At 33.1% G+C, this 21,244-nt stretch overlaps 1 protein-coding gene across 1 annotated transcript in view; it reads left to right on the top strand.

The window, feature by feature from the left end:
* The first annotated feature begins 6,235 nt into the window (after window positions 1-6,235).
* LOC105365392 (uncharacterized) overlaps window positions 6,236-21,244 on the top strand; it is a 317,257-nt gene continuing 302,248 nt past the window's right edge. Inside the window, exon 1 of the mRNA XM_011503534.1 lies at window positions 6,236-6,407. The gene's annotated coding sequence lies outside the window, so the exon portion shown is untranslated. The remainder of the gene's footprint in view (window positions 6,408-21,244) is intronic.

Genomic DNA, 21,244 nt, shown 5'->3' with positions numbered 1-21,244 from the left:
TTTCTTTCATTGATCGAGCAACACTCCGTACTTGAAGATAAACAGTTATTGGTTAAACTCGTTGATATCTTTTTCCATCCCGTATATATTCGCGTTAACATACATTCATACCCTTCCAACCCACTCAAGCACACTCGCTATAACTCCACCATCCATTTGTATACGCATATACACTTAACCACTCACCCATGCATTTACACATGCGCATGTGTACGCTTGCTAAAATCCGGTAGAAATTTGTACTCTACAAATACATATCAGCGTAAGTATTGCGGTAACCTTTTGGCAATCTTCATTTCTCTCTACTCACACGGACTTTTAGATGCATGCATATTTGTGTACATGTATTCATATATAGAGAAGCTTTTTCGTCTCTCACGTCAAGTAAGATCTTGTGTAAGCATAGTGTATGCTTATACCGTTTCTACTCTTTCCTATCTAAGATCGCTACTTATGGCTAGACACGATCAGCCCGAGCTCTACTTGCGCTTTCGTCCATTTTTCCTAGAGTCTGATATCCTTTATGCCATGCGGATTCATAAATTTTTATTTAGGTCAGGGATTCATCAATTCTCCGTGTTCTCTCTCTCTCTCTCTCTCTCTCTCTCTCTCTCTCTTTCTGTATATTTCTCTCTCTCTGTATCTCTCTCTCTCTCTCTCTCTCTCTCTGTATATCTCTCTATTTGTATCTCTTCCTCTCTTTCTATCTTTATCTTTATCTCTCTATCTCTATCTCTGTTGCTTTCTGATTCTCAACACCGGATTTCCTTAATTTAATGACTGCTATTGCCAGTTTTTGTTTCCTTTTTGTTAGAAAGTATACGCGTTTCGGGGCATTCGGTTTTCGAAGGATTGGAAGGAGTGGAGTTATGAGGGGATGGGGATGGGGGGGGGGAGGAGGAAGGAAGGTCCTGCATTGGTTATCGAGAAAATTGATTTTGTTTTATGCTGAAAAACAAACTCGTTTTCAGAAAACGTACAATGTTATCGTATGGGATCCTAAGCAAAGCATTCTATTGATTTGATTGTGTTTCGATGAGATTTTTAGGAAATATATATATATATGTACGTATATTGCACTAATATATGTATATATATGTATTATTTTTAATAAAAACGCGCTGAAAACTCTTTATTAAATAATCTTTTAGCGATTAAATGTGAGCGTAAATCATTCGTCGTTGTGTATTTTACAACAGATTGATAATGAAAATGAAAATTAAATTTGATACTTTTGATAGATTAAAATTCAAAACATATTTTTTATAAATAATACTTTTATTAAAAATGTTAAATAAATAAACTTTTACGAATTAAATAACAATTAATTTGATCAAAATTTGCACTCTCAATTAACACAACTGACGTCTATTCAGCAACGATTATTATTATTATTATTATTTACACAGTTTATAACGCAACTATTATTCACCTATTTATAACTATTATTTATACGTCGATTAATTATTTTAAGATTATTTTTACTAAATTTTCAACCAATACTTATACGTTGGGTTTGGTATATATAAATTCATAGCCTACATGAAAATTGCGCGGAGGAACAAAGATTTTGCGTTTATTGTTCTGATTTTTTTGAAAGTGCTATTTAAGCTTATAGAAAATAAGATTAGTCTACCATTAAATACCGAAAATTTGCATTACTTTGAATTTACCGAATTAAATTATTATACCTTTCAGACTGGCTAACATTTCAATTAACCTAAATTAGATTTCGATTGAAATTAGTTTATATTTTTCTGTCATATAAATCTATTATTTGATGATTAATTCGTACGTTCTATTTTACTTCACACTTTTACCAATTTAATACCTTATTTTCCTGTGTTGTGTCAATTATTGCGGAGCGAGCGATTTCAAAAGAATGAAAAATAAATCAAGAAGGCCAAGAGTGTGTGTCGGCGAATAAAATCCAGCCGACTGTATGGCGAAAATGTATATTTAAAAACAAAAAAAAAAACAAAAAAAAAAAAAATAAAACAAAAATATAACAAAAATAAAACAAAAATATAACAAAAATAAAACAAAAATATAACAAAAATAAAACAAAAATATAACAAAAATAAAACAAAAATATAACAAAAATAAAACAAAAATATAACAAAAATAAAACAAAAATATAACAAAAATAAAACAAAAATATAACAAAAATAAAACAAAAATATAACAAAAATAAAACAAAAATATAACAAAAATAAAACAAAAATATAACAAAAATAAAACAAAAATATAACAAAAATAAAACAAAAATATAACAAAAATAAAACAAAAATATAACAAAAATAAAACAAAAATATAACAAAAATAAAACAAAAATATAACAAAAATAAAACAAAAATATAACAAAAATAAAACAAAAATATAACAAAAATAAAACAAAAATATAACAAAAATAAAACAAAAATATAACAAAAATAAAACAAAAATATAACAAAAATAAAACAAAAATATAACAAAAATAAAACAAAAATATAACAAAAATAAAACAAAAATATAACAAAAAAAAAAACAAAAATATAACAAAAAAACAAAAAAAACAAAAAAACAAGTTAAAAAAGAAACAAAAGAGAACAAATATATAGAAAATTTAAAATAAAAAAAAAGGAATGAAATGACAATAATAAAAACAAAGGCAAACCGATAATGACGTTTGAAAAATATTGCTCCCACCGTGAACGGTGCACGGGGAAGGGCGACGGGAAGGATTGGGAGAGGGGAAGGGGTGTCGGCGCACCTCTCGGTACGCATTTGACAGACCGCGGGTGTCAAAATCCTCATAGCTCTTGAGGCCTCCGCGAAAAAATCTCTTCGAATATGCATGAGGTCTCTCGCATGCTTCATACGTCCTCATGATTCATTCAGCTTGCTGTCTCAGCACCTGGAGCGATCCTCCGCGCGCGAAGCCCCGGTACCCTCGACCAATTCCCACTCGCCAATTCTCCTTCGCTCAAAGTTTGCTAATGCTAGGTCGCTTCTTCGCTCCTGAGAATTTGATCTCGATGGCTCGATAAGCGTCGTTGCTATGTTCGCGAACTTATCTCCCGCACATAACGCGCCACGGAACTCGTTTCTCGCACCGAGCTGCAATTTCCCTATGTGTCGGGCATTGCGCCTGCTGGAGCTGAGAAGTGGGGTACGCTGAGGTAGGGCAAAAGGCGCAAGGAAAATGACTTGGCGTTAAGCACCGACGATTTGGACATTGTGGACGATGTAAATGTGGAGTCAGAGTCATATAGACTCGGGCAATTGTTTTTCTCCCTTGAGATTTAATATTTCGACGTAATGTGCACGTAGGGGTCGCGTAGGTCCGCTAATCCTCGGCAGGTTTTCCGATTCCAATGCAGCCAGTCATCTACGAGATTGTCTTGCGTTTATAAATCTGCGGCGGCTACATATGAGGTAAGGGAGGCGTTTAATTAGTAAATAACGAATGGTCAAAATCAAGCGAATTTTACATGAGTTGGATAATCCTGGCCAGGTTAGGTTTAAATATGTAACACAGGGCGTTGTTTTGCAATACTGTTGCACGGTCAATATGGATAATTTAAGGTAATAATCCTGATACAACTAGATTATTTATCCTCAATCCTCAAGCCAACACGCGACATTCAAATTAACAATTGATCAAACAAATGATTCGAATTGATAAGCGAGTGTGACCGAAAATTGTGAATTGTCAATTTCATGCCATCGCGTTGTGCATTCACTTGTGACAATTCAAGCGTAATGCATTATTAGATGCATAGATTAAGAATCGGAAAAGTGATAAATATTGATAAAGATATAGTTATTTAGTTTCGATTAGTAGCTCTCAATTAAAATGAATGCTTCATTTAAATATTTCTCCTCATTATTTCAATCAAATTTTGTTTGCTTTTACATGCGCATTACCATAAAACTATGTTTCAAGTTTTTCGCAATACACGTACAAATAAACGTAAAGACGTCGTAGACTTTTTTCCAAAGTCAAGCAGACGTTTTATTTACGCAATTTACAATTACAAAGTTTTTCGATAAACTATTAAATTATCGCGCTTTTGGCGCAATCGACAAGAGGCCGTACATCACTTCTTTGTCGAGTGAAAACTATTTAAACTTGGATAAATCCTCGCTTCGCCTATCGACTAGCCAAACTCATAGACAATATTTTCCAGAACAGCAAGTTTTATCGCGATTTTGTCAAATAACAAAACTTATAATAATAAGCTGAGCGAAGGAGTGAATGTTTTTGCGCAACGGGACGTAGTTTGTTTTATCCAAGGAGGAATATACATTTATATGGGCTTGACAGGTACGAATTTTTCAATATGTAAGTATAAATAAACGAATTCGAGTACGCGAGCTAGGAGTGCGAAAGTCGCGGTACATCGAGGTGTATTGTTGCATGGCTATGCGAATATAATTGCGCAAACGCGCATGTAGATGGAGAATGATGCACGCGTAAGTAGGAAAGCGCGCGACGGCTGCGGCGAACGAATGGAGTAGTAATGGAATCGCGAGAAATAAGGGGGATGGGTGGGGGTGTAGTTACAGTTATACGAGAAACTCTCAAGGAGCATCCGCAGCAATGCCAATGTACAATGCCTAGGTATACGTGACGTTACCATTCTCCCTTTCTCGGCCGTTCGCAGGTACCCATTTGAGGGATGAATGGCATCGTCGCGGGATCGGCGTCGTCGGCGACAGAGACGGGCTGACTCGACGAGGCACGTTCAGTGTGCGTGCGCGCGCGCATTGCGCAACAACTACTTCGTGACGGCGGCGGCGTCGGCGGCGTCGGCGGCGGGGGGCTGGATTCGGCCGGTAAGAGGAACTACGACGACGGCGACGGCGACGGCGGTGGTGGCGGTGGCGGTAGCGGCGTTGGTGGTGGCGGTGGTGGTGCGACGTCGGCGGTGGCGGCAGCAGCAGTGGTGGAGGAGGAGAAGGTGGAAGAGGTGGTGGCGGCAGAGGGCGGTGTTGGAGGACGGTGTTGGAGGATGAGTAGGAGGGATGAGTTGGTGGGATGAGTTGGAGGGATGAGTTGGAGGGATGAGGAGGCGGAAGGATGAGGTGGAGGGATGAGGAGGAGGAAGTATGAGGAGGATGAGGTGGCGGACGGAGGAGGAGGACGGAGAAGAAGGTGGCGGAGAATGTGGCGGTGGTGGGAGGGCGGGCGATTGAGGGGCGGGAGGCCGAGAGGAGGCACCGAGGCCGGATTGTCGAGAGCCGGTAGTTGCCGGCGAGCCGCGAGAGACATCTCCGCTCTTGTACGTCTACTACTCGCGATCGAGCGGCGCTCTCCCGCGAATTTATCCTCGTTGTCGTTTAGCGCCCGAGATCGCAGCTCGCTTGCAGGAGTGTCGGTTATTACGTAATTGAACGTAGGTGCGTCGGGTGGTTGTTATTTTGGCGTTGGTGAAAGTCACGGGGCTCGAAGGACTTTCCGTTGGTGTTAGCTGATTACCTGAGCGTTGACAAGTCCTTGTTCTCTCGTGTGGCTGCTTCAAATGTTTGGAGCGACTGTTTAATAGATGGGCGGCTTGGGTGGATGGGTAAGTCGCGTGGGTGCCGAAGTAAAATCGTATCGGGAATCGCGAGCGGCAGTTTAGTGGGGAATTGATGGGTGGATCAGGAATTAGATGATTAAGATCGCGTCGATCGAGCACTAATCGAGTTGTTAATTTGGGCCGTGTTGTCAGTCATTTCGTCGTGGAGGCGAATGCTCGATTTGGCCTCGATGAATTGTAGATCGCATTGCGAATCGAGACATTTTCAATAAGAATCAATGAATGTGCACGTGCAACTTGGATGGAAGAGTAACGGACGGCGTGTTTAGCTTCAATATTATACGCAATGTGCCGGCGATTAATTTATGTGAATACAATGATAAGCATATATTGTTAAGCGCTAGTGAATGTGACTAATTATTATTTTGCAATTGGAGAGCTTATGTGAGTAATATTAGGGATGTCACATCCCCGATGGGATACGGACTTCTTATTGCTGGAGAAGTTTTTTAACGTTTGTCGCGAGCCTCTTCATTGACCGGTCAATTAATGATCGACGCGTGGATGGGGGGAGGAGATAACGGTGCACTAAAAGAGGATGAGAATTAAAATCTCGAGCCGAAGTTAGTACTAGTTAGTACGTAAAGTTTTATGATGTCGGGCGATTAGAAAGTGCGGGGAAAAAAAAGGAAAAAGAAAAAAAAAAAAAAGAAAAAAAAAGAAAAAAAAAAGAAAATAAAGATAATTTGAAAAGTTTGTGGTCGCCGGGTATTATTGTTTTCCATTGTACATTTGTCTGCTGAAAGAAGACACAAGAGCGTGGTGAACTCTTATCAAGTACGTAATACAGTTCGATAGATGAATAGTGAACGAGCTTTACGAATTGGATAAAACGAAGAGGTACTTTGCTTTTCTCTCTCGTGAGAAAATTAAATAGCTCATAAATATTTATTACCCTTTTTTCGCAACTGCGAGGTTATCTTATAATTTTGAGCATACAGGGCGTAGAAAGGAAAGTGCTTAAAATGATTTTTAATTTTCCATCCGTACCATCCCTATTTCATTACAAATATATGGTTAAAAAGGGACGAAAAAGTGATATGCAGAGAGTGAGGTAAAACGAGAACTTTGATAATTAAATTTTAACGATTCAAGTAATTACGTTCGGAATGTAATGGAATCCTTAACTGGTAGAATTTTTTAGCGAGTCGTTCAATCTATTAAGTAAAAATAAAGCTCTCTGTTTAAAGCTTAAGTTTCAAGTTAATAGCCCACTTTTAGCCCAACTATAAAATGCCTTGAATTTCATTTTATTAATAATGAATATGACGAGTTGGCTAAGTAAATTAGAGTAAACATGGGCTTTCGCTCGATGTACGTAATTGCTCGTCACCATTGTACAACGAAACATAATAAATTCAGCTCCAAAGTGAAAAGGAATCGGTTTTATAAAAGTTAAATTTCATGCATTAAAACAAAGTAAACTAACCAAATTAGTTTCAATTTTCTACCTCGCTCGGCCTCAAAAAGCTCCGTGTGAGAAAATTCCAAGTAAAAAGCTATTGAGTAAATAGCATTTCAATCCACTACTCCTTTTACCCTGCAGAATAAAGAAAAAACAGGCTGCAACATCTTAAAAGATTTTCAGACGTTTTAGGTAGTCTGCGCTTAGAGTTCTATAATCTCTTTCGTTTGAAAATACCGTTTAAAGCTCAAGTCCCTCATAATTTCTCCATTTTAAATAGCAGTCCATAGAAATTCGACTGACATCTTTTCCTAACTCTGCTTTTTTGTAATAAAAGAAAGCACGGGCTTTATACTTTTTTTTTTCTCTTTGTCCGGCTTTCTCGTCCGTTTCCAACTAACTACCTTTACCACTTCTCTCCTTCCAATTTTCATACGCTATTTCGTCGTTTTTAACGGTTTTTTTTTTTTTTTTTTTTTTTAAATTTGTTTACACTATTTATTTCATACTTTCCTCCACCCTTATCAATTTCTTTTATTTTAATGTCCCTTCCCTTTCTTTTCCTACAAAACTATTCTCAAATATATCTATATATATATATTATACTATAATTAGTAAATACTGCATTGATTATTATAAATGAAAAATATATAGTATTTAGAGAGAATGTATAATGAATTATTGTTTTCTTTGAGAATTGTTTAAGAAATTGTTGATGACTATTCGCGAGAGAAGTTGACAGAACTTTAAAGTTTATAATTAGATTCGGTAATACGAATATCGTATAAATAAAATATTCGTCGAACGTTGAATAAGTTCGACATAGTATTAGACAAAATTGAAGCATATGATATTCAACTTTAGTAAGTAAAAAATATCCCCAAAGCAAAGGCCTCATTTTTTTTTACGAAGACAATTTTTCTAGTACACTCAATGTTTTAAGCTCTCCGAATGAAATTCCTTTATCTATAAAACAAACGATAAATGCGAATCTTTAAATTTCATTCAGGTCTTTATTGCATTGTGAATAACTGTATTTTATTGTTAAATTTGAATGTCAATATGGCTGCTCGTAAACTTTATGAAATTGAAAATGATATGATTGAACAAAGCGTTGATAAACAAACAACATCTCTCGTAAATATTCTTTTTGCTACCAAATTCTAGTCGTGGCTCTCTCTCTCTCTCTCTCTCTCTCTCTCTCTCTCTCTCTATCTATCTATCTCTTCATGCCATCTCGTAGACTCAATCGTCGATGCACAATGTACAATGTACGACACCACATAACAGACGCCGGCGTAGTGTAGAAACCGTAGTGTAGAGACGTAGTTCTCTAAGAAAAAAAACACTGGAGCTCGCAAAAGATTTTGGCAGCAGCAACAGGGCCGCGAGTAAAGTAAGTTTAAACGAGGCAGAGATCGAAATTCTAAGAAAGAAAGAGAAAGATAGCGACTGCATTCTCTCCACCTGTCCTCAACTCAGCCATTTTCCTCTTCTTTCATTTTTATCATCTCCCCTCATTTTTATCTCCACTTTGAATTCTCTCCCTCCCTCTTTCCTTTCTTCCTTCCTTCCTTCCTTCCTTCCTTCCTTCCTTCCTTCTTTCCTTCCTTCCTTTCTTCCTTTTACTTTTTCTTTTTGTCTTCTCCTTTTCTTCTTCTTCTACTTCTTCTTCTTTTTGTCATATCTACCTGGCTAACGTGTATCCTCTCCCTATTCGTTAACGACTGAGCCTCGGATCTCAAGTCCATGGCAAACCCACTTAAGGTACACGGCGATCTTTTCCATTGGCCGGAAAAAGGAAGTTCTTTTTGTAATGTGGTTCATAGTCCTTCGTTTTCTTTATCTTTCTCTGACTCTTTCGCCTCTTTCTTTATATGTTGAAGGAACACTCAAAGCGTGCCAATTAACAGCGAGCTGTCTCACGTTCCGTCTTTCTCTCCGACTGTATCTTACTTGCGAACGATTACCCCCTATAAAGCCATTTCGCTATATTAGCTGCTATATTGAATCAACGAGAGCCAAAGCGCTTTTACATGTACATACGTTGCACACTCGATTCTCCCCCAACTTTCAATTCAAGAATGTGCTTGCACGTTTGGTAAAGGGCCTGTGAATAGCTTTAAAGTAACGATGCTTCTTACATGAATTATATTTTCATACTTGAAGAACAAAGAAAGTAGTCATTGTCATTATTCACATTGTTTTCAATATCTATTGTCGATAATTAACAAATTACTTTTTCGGCTCTAAGTAATAATAATTGCATATTTAAATTCATTAGAGGAATAATAATGTCTCGATGCGCTTTTATTATATATATATATATATATATATATATATATATATATTTAAGTAGCGTAATCGCATAATAATCTCTTCTCGTCTTATTAATTTAACGTAGTAATAATGCATTTCCTACATAGTTAATGTCTTTAGAATGAAGGTTTTAAAAGATGTTCTGCCACTTACGTTATTTCTCACGTAATGATTAAACATAAATAATTTGTATGTGAAATAAAATTTTATAAAAATAGTATTAACATTTATAATATTATTCCGTTTTAAAAATACATTAAATAATTATAAAATTATACTGTTACATTTATTATCGAAGTTATCGAGTTCAAATGCATACATACTTATATTTCAATATTTAAAATTGGCAATGCATATTGAATATTATTTATGTATATTATATCTACGTATAAAATAGAATGAATTATTCTGGTATTTAAATTAATTAGATTGCTGGGATGCATATTATTTATAATAAATTGTATTTAAGAATCAATTAATTACATATTTTTACTACAACGAATAACATTTGAAATATTTGTAAATATTAATATGTAAATTATAATTTAATTCATCGGTAGAGACAAAAAAATTTTGCTACAATTTGGAATTGAATGTATTTTTATTCGATTTAGTTGACTGTTACAATAGTTAAACGCGATTAATTCGGTAAACAAAAAATGTACACATTAGAGTACTGTTTTTTGCGAGCGGCTGTGTTTATTTAATCCGTTACAACCACGATAAATAAAAATATTGCGTTTTAAAGATATATTCAATAAAATAATACTAAAAATGGATAAAAATTTAACTTTATTAATAAAATGTTATCTAGTACGTACATAGAATTTAGTTATAATTGTGTAAATGCTGAATTCCGTAATCGATCAATTCCATTAGTTTAGGCATCAAATTGATAAAAAATAGTGTACATATTCTCGTGTAAATATAAATATTTAATGAAAATGAATAAAACTTAATTTATTTCATAAATCAAGTTGATATTATAACTCAATATCATTAAATCTAGAAGAAATTAATAATATCAATTGCATTCGCCGTTCGACATTAGATAAGATATTATTATTACAAAAGATTACTTCTTAATTCTTACATCATTAATAAATTAATTTATTAATTATTGAACGAATGCAGATTGAAAGTTCTCATCTGATAAAGAATTAGTTTATATTTGCTGATATAAATATCCGTTAGTCGTATATACTTGAAATATTTACACATTCCAAATATAAAGAAGAAAATATTTCTCACGTTTTATCCGTAAAAATTAAAATCCAATATATTGTAATGTTTAATAAAGGTACTTTATTGAGTTAATTGTGTGATTAGACGAGCTATTAATACCGACCAAAAGTCTTAAATTCTTAAAAGCACCGAGTTCGCCATGTCGTGACCAAATAATAATTTTACTTCTACATTTTCATTAATGACTTTTATGGTTTTGTTTGTGGATAATTATCCAATACATCCGTTCATAATTCAACGAATAATTTCACATATTGGCATATACGGGGCCTTGAAAATATTATTAGATTGTGATAAATAGAAAAGTTTGTTCTGCTTAACATGTGGACCTGGTAAATGTGTATACATAATCAAAATTCCGATGAACGACCCGTCACCACAGATACAAATCAAACAGAGACTTTCCGCACACAGGCCGTCATGAGGCAAACAGACAGGCGGACAGGCACGAGGAAGCAAGAGGAAGAGAAAGAGAGAGAGAGAGAGAGAGAGAGAGAGGGGGGGGTGAACAGAGAGAGAGAGCGCGAGTGAGATAGAGAGGGGGAAGTGAACAGAGAGAGAGAGAGAGAGAGAGAGATAGAGATAGAGAGCGCGAGTGAGATAGAGAGGGGGAAGTGAACAAAGAGAGAGAGAGAGAGAACGAGAGTGAGCACGGCGAGAGGAGGGGAGGACAGAGAGGCCGAAAATAGAAGCATGTTTTTAAATTGATAGTAGAAATGGGCCAAGGGAGATAGATAGTTTTTATTTCGTACGATCGAAGCACTCAAGTAGTTCCACCCGGGTGAGGGTAGGCGAGCTATAAGGGCTACTTGGGTGCCGATTCATTGGAAGATTCGTGGCGACGCCTTTCCAGTCCAGGTTAGCACTGAACAACATGTTGATTCGACACGGCCGAGTGCAGCCGCTATTTGCACAAGGTCACACACGCCCGGCCACACTTTTGTTTGCTTCTGTCATTCTCTCTCTCTCTCTCTCTCTCACTCTCACTCTCACTCTCACTTATTCACTTTCTCTCTCTCATTCTCACTCGTTCGTTTGTACGGGACTTGCATTCTTCTTGGTCGTATACCGGTACGGCAAATACGGCCGATTCCATCTTCAAATTACTCCTTCGTCTTTTGCTTCCTCTCTTCATTACTTCGTTGCCGCCCCTCTCTTATTTATTTATTTTTACTACTTCTCGTGTTCCTGATTTATTCACTTTCATTTCGCCTATTTCATAAAATTTAAAAATCATTTAGTCTAATAATCATCAATGCAAATACGTATTATTTATTAACGATATTTCAATTTTACAATATTCCATACAATGTTCTAGCTTGTATAAGTATTTTCTAACTTGAATAAATATGAAAGATAATTTTTAAATGATACCATGACATATTTTTTGTAATTATTAGAATGATGAAATTAAATGAATTACAAGTATGAACTTATATACCGTTATTTACACGCACGCACGCGACCCACCCAAGTACACACACACACGCACACACACACACACCGATTAATGTACATTGCTTATAAAATGTCTACAAGGCAATTAAAAATTTTACTATTAAAAAATAAAATATTCTATTATTTTTATATATTTCAGGCTTAAAAAATTTCGTATCACATCATTTCTAAATACATTTTTCAGATTACAACGTAATTAGCTTTAAAATTGAATTAAAATAATATTATTTGGAATGGAGTTTTTATTGTATTATTTTGTACTAGAGATTGCAATTATATTTTAAGAATAATAAGAAATATATGAAATTATATTTTGATTGTTTATTATTTATATTATTTTTTAATTTATGTGATTTAAATGTCTTGAATGAAAAAGTATAATTTGGTAGGTATTTATATATTTCATGCTTGTAAATGAAATTTTCTTTCCTTATAATTAAGTTCAAATATTATCTTATAATTTCTTAAATAAACCTATGATGGTATAATATGTTTAATGTAGTTACGAGCTATTTGATATTTCTGCAATTACGCTATTTCTGAATTAGTACTTGAAATTCGGCAACATATGTGCACCAACCTTGGTGAAAATTATATAATTAATATCTTTTACTTGATATCTATTAGTCTATTAGACATAATAACTACATAAAAAGGTATCTAAAATATCTTACATTTACCTAGATTTTTTATCCCCTTATTTTATATGATCCCTCGATAGGTGTAAAGTAATTATTTTTAGTATATTCATACTTCATTCCAAAGGGAATCAAACTACTGATTTTTACATTTTAATTTTTTATGATGAAATAGAAACAAAAAGAAATATATATCTTATATCATAATAAATCTCCTTATCAGTGTATAAGACGATTTAAACAGAGTTAATAAGAGACGAAGTAATACAAAGGGCGATAGAAGATGGATACTATAAACGTTGGATAAATTTTTATGCACAAGTCAATTTGATAAATAGATCTGACAAGAATGTTTAAACAAAAAATTTACAACAGAGAAAAGAGCAAAAAAATAAAGGAAATTAAAGTGAGAGGTAAAAAAAGGGAGTTAGGAACGAGAGCGTGATATATATATATATATATATATATATAGAGAGAGAGAGAGAGAGAGAGAGAGACTGAGAGAGAGAAAGCGAGGAAAAGTGAAAACGAATAAAGACAGAAAATGCATCTCTAAACAGGGATCAATGTTTACATATATCTGGTCCTCCCGTTTTTTATGTACATTTGCCCATTTGCCCATTTGCCCTCACAATATAAACATAATAGATTTTCCTTGTGTAACTTTTATCTAATTTCATTGTTTGCATTTGCCTGTATTTTTTCATTTTCTACGAAACTTTGTGTCATAGTTGTCTTTTGCGACACATTTAGAAAGTTATGGAGAATATCCGGGCGAATCTTTAATGTATTTGATCTTCATTATTTGTGCCTATCAATCCATCAACTTTCACTTATTCTTTTTTCACTGGCTATTAGAATGTAGATTCTGAATATGTGTGAATGTAAGTGTATATGATATTTGGAGGAGGATAAGTAAAAAACCTGCGAATAGAAAATTCAGGCGTGAAACGAATGATATACATGTCTATGTACATTCACCGTAGATAGTTTGATTTATAAGGTCTTTGTTTCTTTCTTCTCATTCGGCTTTATAAATTCTCTCACACCAACAACTATTTTCACTTGATTAAATTTAAATGACATTATAATGTCCGATACCACGAAATCAACATAAAAGACAAATAAATGTAAAAGTTAAAAATAAAATAAGGATTAATTCATGTAATACAAACTACACTAGTAGTTTTTAAATAATCGTTCGATCGTATTAAGCTTTAAAAAATATTTGATTAAAGGACAAATTAAAATCGAGCATAATGTTTATTCATTTCTTATTTTAATACAATAAAAAAAAAAAAAAAAAAAAAAAAAAGGAAAGAAAGAAAGAAAAAAAAAGTTTAAGTAAATGTACTTTGAACTTCATTAATAATAATTTCGTTAATAATGATTCGTTAATAGAATATATCTTTCATTTAACGCTATAAAGATTAATTAAATTCTTGAATATATTATTTTTAATAGCTATAGAATTTATAATATGATAAAAGCTTTAAGGTAAAAACATAATTTAGATGGGATAATTAAAAGAAAAAAGGAAAAAGAGAAAGGAAAAAGGAAGAAGTCATTTGAATGAGAGATTGTAGGAGGCCAATGAGAAAAATAATTGAATAGATTAAAAGATAATTTATTTTCGAAATTAGGAATAGTATTTGTGCCTACAGTTATATTCTTTGTTAACTAAAGTTTGGATTATATGGAATGAATAGGGTTACACTAATTCAGCCTAAGTACGAAGTAAAATGAGAATAAACGTCCTATTATTCTCTCCGTCTCGCAGAAAAAGCTAGAGACAGACAGACATGTCGAGGGTAGGATGAGGAGCTTTCGTGGCTTCGTGCTTGGAAACTCGCTAGGCAAAGAGGGCGAGAGAGAGTTGTATGACAACAGGAGAAGCACGTCCAGAAAACAACCGTCATCTTGACGTTGATTTTCAAGACGGAATCTGTACACTGTGCGATCTTGAGGTAACGCACTGGTGGTCGAGGTAGCAACGACATTTTTGTCTCCTGCCCGTTTTATCGATCCGCTAGGGTTTAAAAACTCGGCTCTCTATCTCTCTCTCTCTCTCTCTCTATCTCTCTCTCTCTCTCTCTTTCTATCTTTCCTTCTTTCGCCGAATGCTCTAGGTGTGCGGCACAATAGACAGTTAAGCTCGCCTGGACTCTATGCACCTATACATGTACGTATACGGAGTGAGTCGATGAGCTTTTCGAGTTATATGCGTGGTAAGGGAATAGGGATATTGACCTTGCGCACTTGTGATTTTCTGAAGAGCTTAGGTCTGTAGAATCTTTTCTTATGCTGTTTGGTGTCGAGCTGAAGATAACTTCCGTTATATTGCCGCTTTCGCGGGGAAAAAGGATAAGGCACAAGAAACCTGCTTCAAGTAACTTTTATAGTTCATACTATCGCCTCTATATTAAAACTTACAATTTCACACATCGACATTTTTAGTTTCACGTAGCTTCATTTATATCGAATTATTAATTCAAATTATTATGTCGATTGATTTTCTAGAAAATAATCGACGATTCACGAGATTTCTATCGATACTAAATCAGTAATATTACATTTGCAATTGATTGACATTACATGGTATAATATTGTATTGTATGTCGAGGACATTAACATTATATTAACAATAAAATAAAAATAATGAAAGTACTAAAAATTATTTCGTAAATTTTATATTCTAGAATAATATATATATTTCTTGCGAATGAGATTTTTTAATTTTTCTTTTAGTCTCAGACATTAATCTTTTATCTCAAAGACATCAAAGACGTTGTTTACTATCAATATAGTGGAATTTTTTTTTTTATTACTCAATAAAGTGACAAATTTTATCGTAAAAATTAAAATATTTATAGGTACACTTTTGGAATAATTTTTCTATAATAATTTTGTATGAAATTGAAACATAAATGGTTGAGTAGTTGAAGTACCATAAGATAGCTTTACAGAAATTTTAGTGGAAGTTTTAATTTTTGTTCGTGGTATTAGATATTAATTTTTTCTTGTTTTGTTCGATTTGTTCACGAATAAAGTAGTATTATCAAAAGAAAGTAAACATACGATGTTTGAAATGCTATTTACCGTTCAGTACTTACATGTGCTTTAATAAGTTTATAAATGCTATATAACTTAATATATATATATATATATATATATGAATTGTTTTTTTCTTTTTCTTTGAAAAAAAAAAAAAAAAAAAAAAAAAAAAAAAAATACGTTTCATTGAAATTTCAAATATATTGATTCTCCGATCGCTCTCATAATTTTAATACAAAAAACTCGATGTCATTATTACAATAACGGCTGTGAGTATTAATATTGAGAAATAATTGTTAAATGTTGAATGAAATGATATTATATTCTTGTTTATTTTGCAGAATATTTTAATTAAAATCTAATTGATATACTGAAGAGAGAAAACAATAATTATCTTATATTTCGGGGTAGATGCAAAATTACATCGAATGTCGTATGCAGCAGTTGATTTTTATCACTGGAAATAATGGACTGAAATCTATGTAGCGTAATAATAGGTTCACTACCAAAAAATATATAGATATATAATTCTCATGTTTATTTTACTTGGCTTTAAACGCGTTGAAGTCGTAAATTTCATAGCCTGTGGGTAACGTCCCACAAGACAAACCTCAACAATCACTTAGTACAATCTTATCTTAAAATAGCAGATGAGCTCGTGCAATTGAAAATAACGTCAGCTTTAATTTAATGATAATTTAATTATTTCCAATACAGTGAATGTGCTTATGTAATTATATATTTTTATATATAATAAAGCGAAAAGCCGGTTCATGTTTCATCCATTACAAGTTTTTAGCTCCAATAAATAGTTGACTTTCACGTCTTCTTAAGCGAATCAGTATTTTGATTCTCGTCAGCATCATGATGATGGCGCAGCCTAGCCCGTGAGAGTGTCGATCATTAACATAAATTAACATAAATTAACTTTTATGTTATTATAGAATAAAACAGTTCCTCCCCTACCGCTTAGCCACGTTTGTAGATGATTGCGTTCGTGTCAGTATTTGGATGTAAAAAGTGCTTATTAAATACAAGAATATATATTATACTACGTGTAGATACGTACATGTGTGTGTGTGTGTGTGTGTGTGTGTGTGTGTGTATATATATATATATATATATATATCTGAGTGGCCAATATACGAGAAGAGGTAGCGATGGGTGGGGTGAATAGGGAAGGAGGTTTCGGATAGTAGAAGATGCGCGCCTCATACATAAACAAGGCTACCAGCGTGTAAATCTTCGAGCTCTCACGCGGTTAGCTTCAAAATATTCCACTCGAAAGCCGAGGCAGCGCAAGTGCAAGCCAAAGCCGTCGTGTGCACACGCGCGCACAGCCGGATGGATATATCGATCGTACGAGCGCCGAAACAAACCGGACAAGCAATACAAACGCAAGGAGGAGTTAGAGGCGGGTTAGGCTGGGAAGGGTGGGAAGGGGTGGGAATGGGGGGGGGGAAAGGCAAGGTTACCCTCATGATGAATACCGCAGCTTTTGAGCGTTCGCGATCAATCTGTGCGACTACGTAGAATTATGATCCTAGCAATTTGCACTTTTTTTCCCCCTATTAGGGATTATGCTCGTGAGAAGGATTGGTCGCGCGTATCTACCTTACCGATTATTCCAAGTAGCCGGAAACGTAATTGAGAATATTTAATGCTCTCACAGATAATTTACGAGCTGGCTGGCTGGCTTTCTGTAATCTAGTCATCCGCGAGTGAGTAGCTGAGCTACCAATACCGCAGTGTCTAATGCAATTTTTGTTACTTCTGACCGTCGAATGATTATTCATAGGAGCTTTTTTATAATTCTTACTTCCCCATTTACTTATTTCACGCATAAAGAAAGAAAAATGGATAAAATTTTAGAACTGAAATCGAATATAAGATTCGATAATCGATTAATGAATCGAACTGGTATCAAGGATTATATTGATGATAGCACATTAGCTGCTAAAATATTTTGAATTATACATCAGGACAACTGCTTTTATATTTGTATGAAACTTATGGAATGTAATGTTAATATCATTGCTCCACGTGGAATATCTCCGAAGGCTTTGATTTTCTTAACTAAGCTTCTTAATAATATCTCGGATAAGGTAAATATATACTTTACCAATATAAAATCAAGTTAATTTAAATTCGTAAGCGAAGACTCGATTTTAAAAATGTAACGAAATTTCTTCATTTAACCAGTCATTTCATCAATGAGCGTGAGCTTATACGTGTACCGAGGGTACTTGAGACTTTGCAGAAACGAGGGAAACTCGTTTTTATTCACACGATCCCCTTTGAGGTGCTCCTATCTTTTTCAAGCTACGCCCAGGAGGTTCGAGTTACAAAGTAAACATAAAAGCGGCACAGACATCTATCAATATTCATCAGGCCTACTCGTAAATCTCATGATTCTCGCTTTTATCATCCAAAAAACAGCTATCATTTTCTCTTCCTACTCCCCCTCCCCCGCCCCTATACCTCCTATATACCACCCAGCCACCATCCCATCGTCACTGCGTCATTCTCGCTCTATTTCGCGCTACGGACAAAGCGCTATCACCATCCCTTGTCTTCATATAAACGATTTGGCCTGGGAGAACAACCCCTTTGGATCGCAGATTATATTAAGCGCGCGCGCGCGGGTAAACGCCGCGCGAATTAAAGCAGTTCGTGCTTGCGCAATAGCTTTTCGTATGAGGAGCATTGACTGAACAGTGACTGAACCTAAAGTAGTATTCCCATGTCAGTGTAAATGTTGTTCCATATTTTTCTTATTATGAACATTGATTTTTCTATCCTTCTCTACTTTTTTCTTTGTACGAAATAATTTATTTTCTTGCAAACTTTTGGAATACAGTAAAATGTATTGTATGTATATGCGTTTAGGAAATTCAATGTTATTTAATGTTATTCAATGAATTTGATAAGGAAGTCAAATTCAATCGTATTCATTGCTATTGTATCAAAGACCTTTCCTTTTTGATAATCAAAATTTTTGTCCCACATAATTCTATTAATTTAAACGTATAATTTCTCGATGAATTAAATTTAATGCATTTACAATAAATTTATAATTATTTTTCAAATTGTTTGCCTTATATCTAAATGCAAAAGATAATAAGGTAAATGCTTAATCAAATGAGTGATCAATATAATTTATAAATTTTAACGAATATAGCGAATACTATAAGTAAATTGAACAAATTTTAAATAAATAATATTAATTTACGTGAATTGGACTATTTATATAGAAATAGGAATAGAAAAAATCTTGATTATCGCAGATAATGTTGAATGAATATTAAGGTTCACACAGCAAATGATCGGTATAGTAATTTCAAATCAAAAAAAAAAAAAAAAAAAAAAAAAAAAAAAAAAACGATAAAAGGAATAAGAAGAGAGCTATTTTAATGGTTATTGATGGATGAATAGCGAAGTTTGTTTGTTGCATTATGGGAATTGACGTTAATATAATAGTCCATGAACTAAATGGCTAAGATAATGAATGAGAATTGGAAGTTGGCCTAAACAAGAGAATATTCAAATATTCGTTCAATACTCAATTGGATTATTCATTTCATGATATATTTATCGCTTCTAAACTTATTCTTTACTTAATCTTAATTATATTCTGGCAGTTAATAAAGTTTTTAATATTTTGAAGAAATTTGTATGTTTGATGATTTAATTGTTTGTAAAGTAATATATTTAACATTAATGTTATATATTAATATATAGAATTAGAATAAATAATAAATTCTGCCTATACGAATATATATGTTATAGAAATACAATATAGCGATAACAATTAATTTGAATACGATAAATGTTCCTTGTTGTGTAATATTTAAATTTATATAAATTATTATTTAAATAGAATTGTATAAAATAAATAAATTTATATGAATATGTAAATGTAAATCAATTCTTAATAAAAGTTCACTCAGTTTTTACAATAAAGATAAATGATATTAATATCATTGTTAAATATTAATAATTATATTAGAGATATTAATTAAATACAATGGAATACACACTAGTAATTAATAATAAAAAAATAATTAACTACAAGTTCTTAATATTTTGCATTTAGTTAGGAACTTGATAATTACATTAATATCCATTGTAATGTTACAAGGAAACATTTTTTATGTTTATACAAGGATGGAAAGATATTTCGGAATGTCTGACAGGGAAAATGAAATTTTATACCGTAAATGTAGATTTTGATTATAAAATTTTTCAATTTAACTAAATAATAATATTTTTTTATAACTGCATATATTTTAAAGTTATATGTTATAATTTTTTTTTTCTTTTTTAAACGACCTTTTCGTTATTGTTTTCAATCAAATCAGCACAAGTAACGGAATAAATGGTTGAATAATTATTGAATGAAAATTAGTATTAGCAAATTTTATATATGAACAATTATACTTAAAAAGAAATGCATTTATTTGATTCAATATTAATTTGACTAAAAACATCATTTTAAAGTAAACAATAATAATATAATGGATATTTAAAATTCTTAAAAAATTGATTTATATTTATATATTTAGTAACAAATTTAATTAAATATGCATATTTCTATTTTTGTATTTTTACAGTTTCATTTTAATTTTTTTCAGCATTAATTTATATATTTAATAAAAATATCAATCTTGATTAATATATATGTTATTATTGAAAAATTTTAATTATTAAAGAATAGGTGAATGATAATTATTCATATGTTATGTTAAATTCAATTCAATAATATAGAATAAACATAATAATGACATGAATAATTGTTGAACAATGCATTTCATAGGTTGAATTTTTACTTTCACATATGAATTTTTAAGGTATTTATTTGATGCCACTAGCCAAAACTAACACATTTAAGCGGTGGTTAGCAAACAAGTAAACAAACAAATATACAAATATACAAACTAACAAACAAACAAGGAAACAATCAAATAAACATACAAATAAGCAAGTAGACAAGAAATAAAAAAAAATTACTTAATTGCACGCTGAGTGCAATCGTGAGAATTCATGATTTACTATTATATTCAGGGGATATTTTTCATAGACTGTTGACTGAAAATTGGACTTTTACAATTCGCCTTTCGTCCTTTGCATGCAATAAACACAAAGCGCTCGAAAACGCAGTCAATATCGATACGTGAAATGTGTTTATGGAAAAACCTTTAATATCCGCATCGGCTGCGGTATACAAAATGAATGAAGGAACGATGATCGAGTGGTTGAAGATGCAAATGGACCGTAGAAAAGGTGCATGCGACCGAGGGATTTGACTTCTGATTTTGACCGTCGGTCGGATGACTAAACACTGGCTCGTTCCACTGAATCGATTACCTCATGCAGATTAGCTGCTCGTGTTGGTCGATCTGCACCTCTTAGAATTTTCTCTCTCTCTCTCTCTCTCTCTCTCTCTCTCTATCTATCTATCTATCTATCTATCTATCTATCTATCGATCTCTCTTCCTCTCTTGATATCTTTCTCTTTCTCATACTATTTGTTATAGCTCCGCATTATTCTATATCCG

Source organism: Ceratosolen solmsi, unplaced genomic scaffold (assembly GCF_000503995.2).
Source record: "Ceratosolen solmsi marchali unplaced genomic scaffold, CerSol_1.0 scaffold33, whole genome shotgun sequence".
Classification (NCBI taxonomy): domain Eukaryota; kingdom Metazoa; phylum Arthropoda; class Insecta; order Hymenoptera; family Agaonidae; genus Ceratosolen; species Ceratosolen solmsi.
Note: the sequence above shows the minus strand (reverse complement) of the source record. Positions and strands in the feature narration are given on the sequence as shown.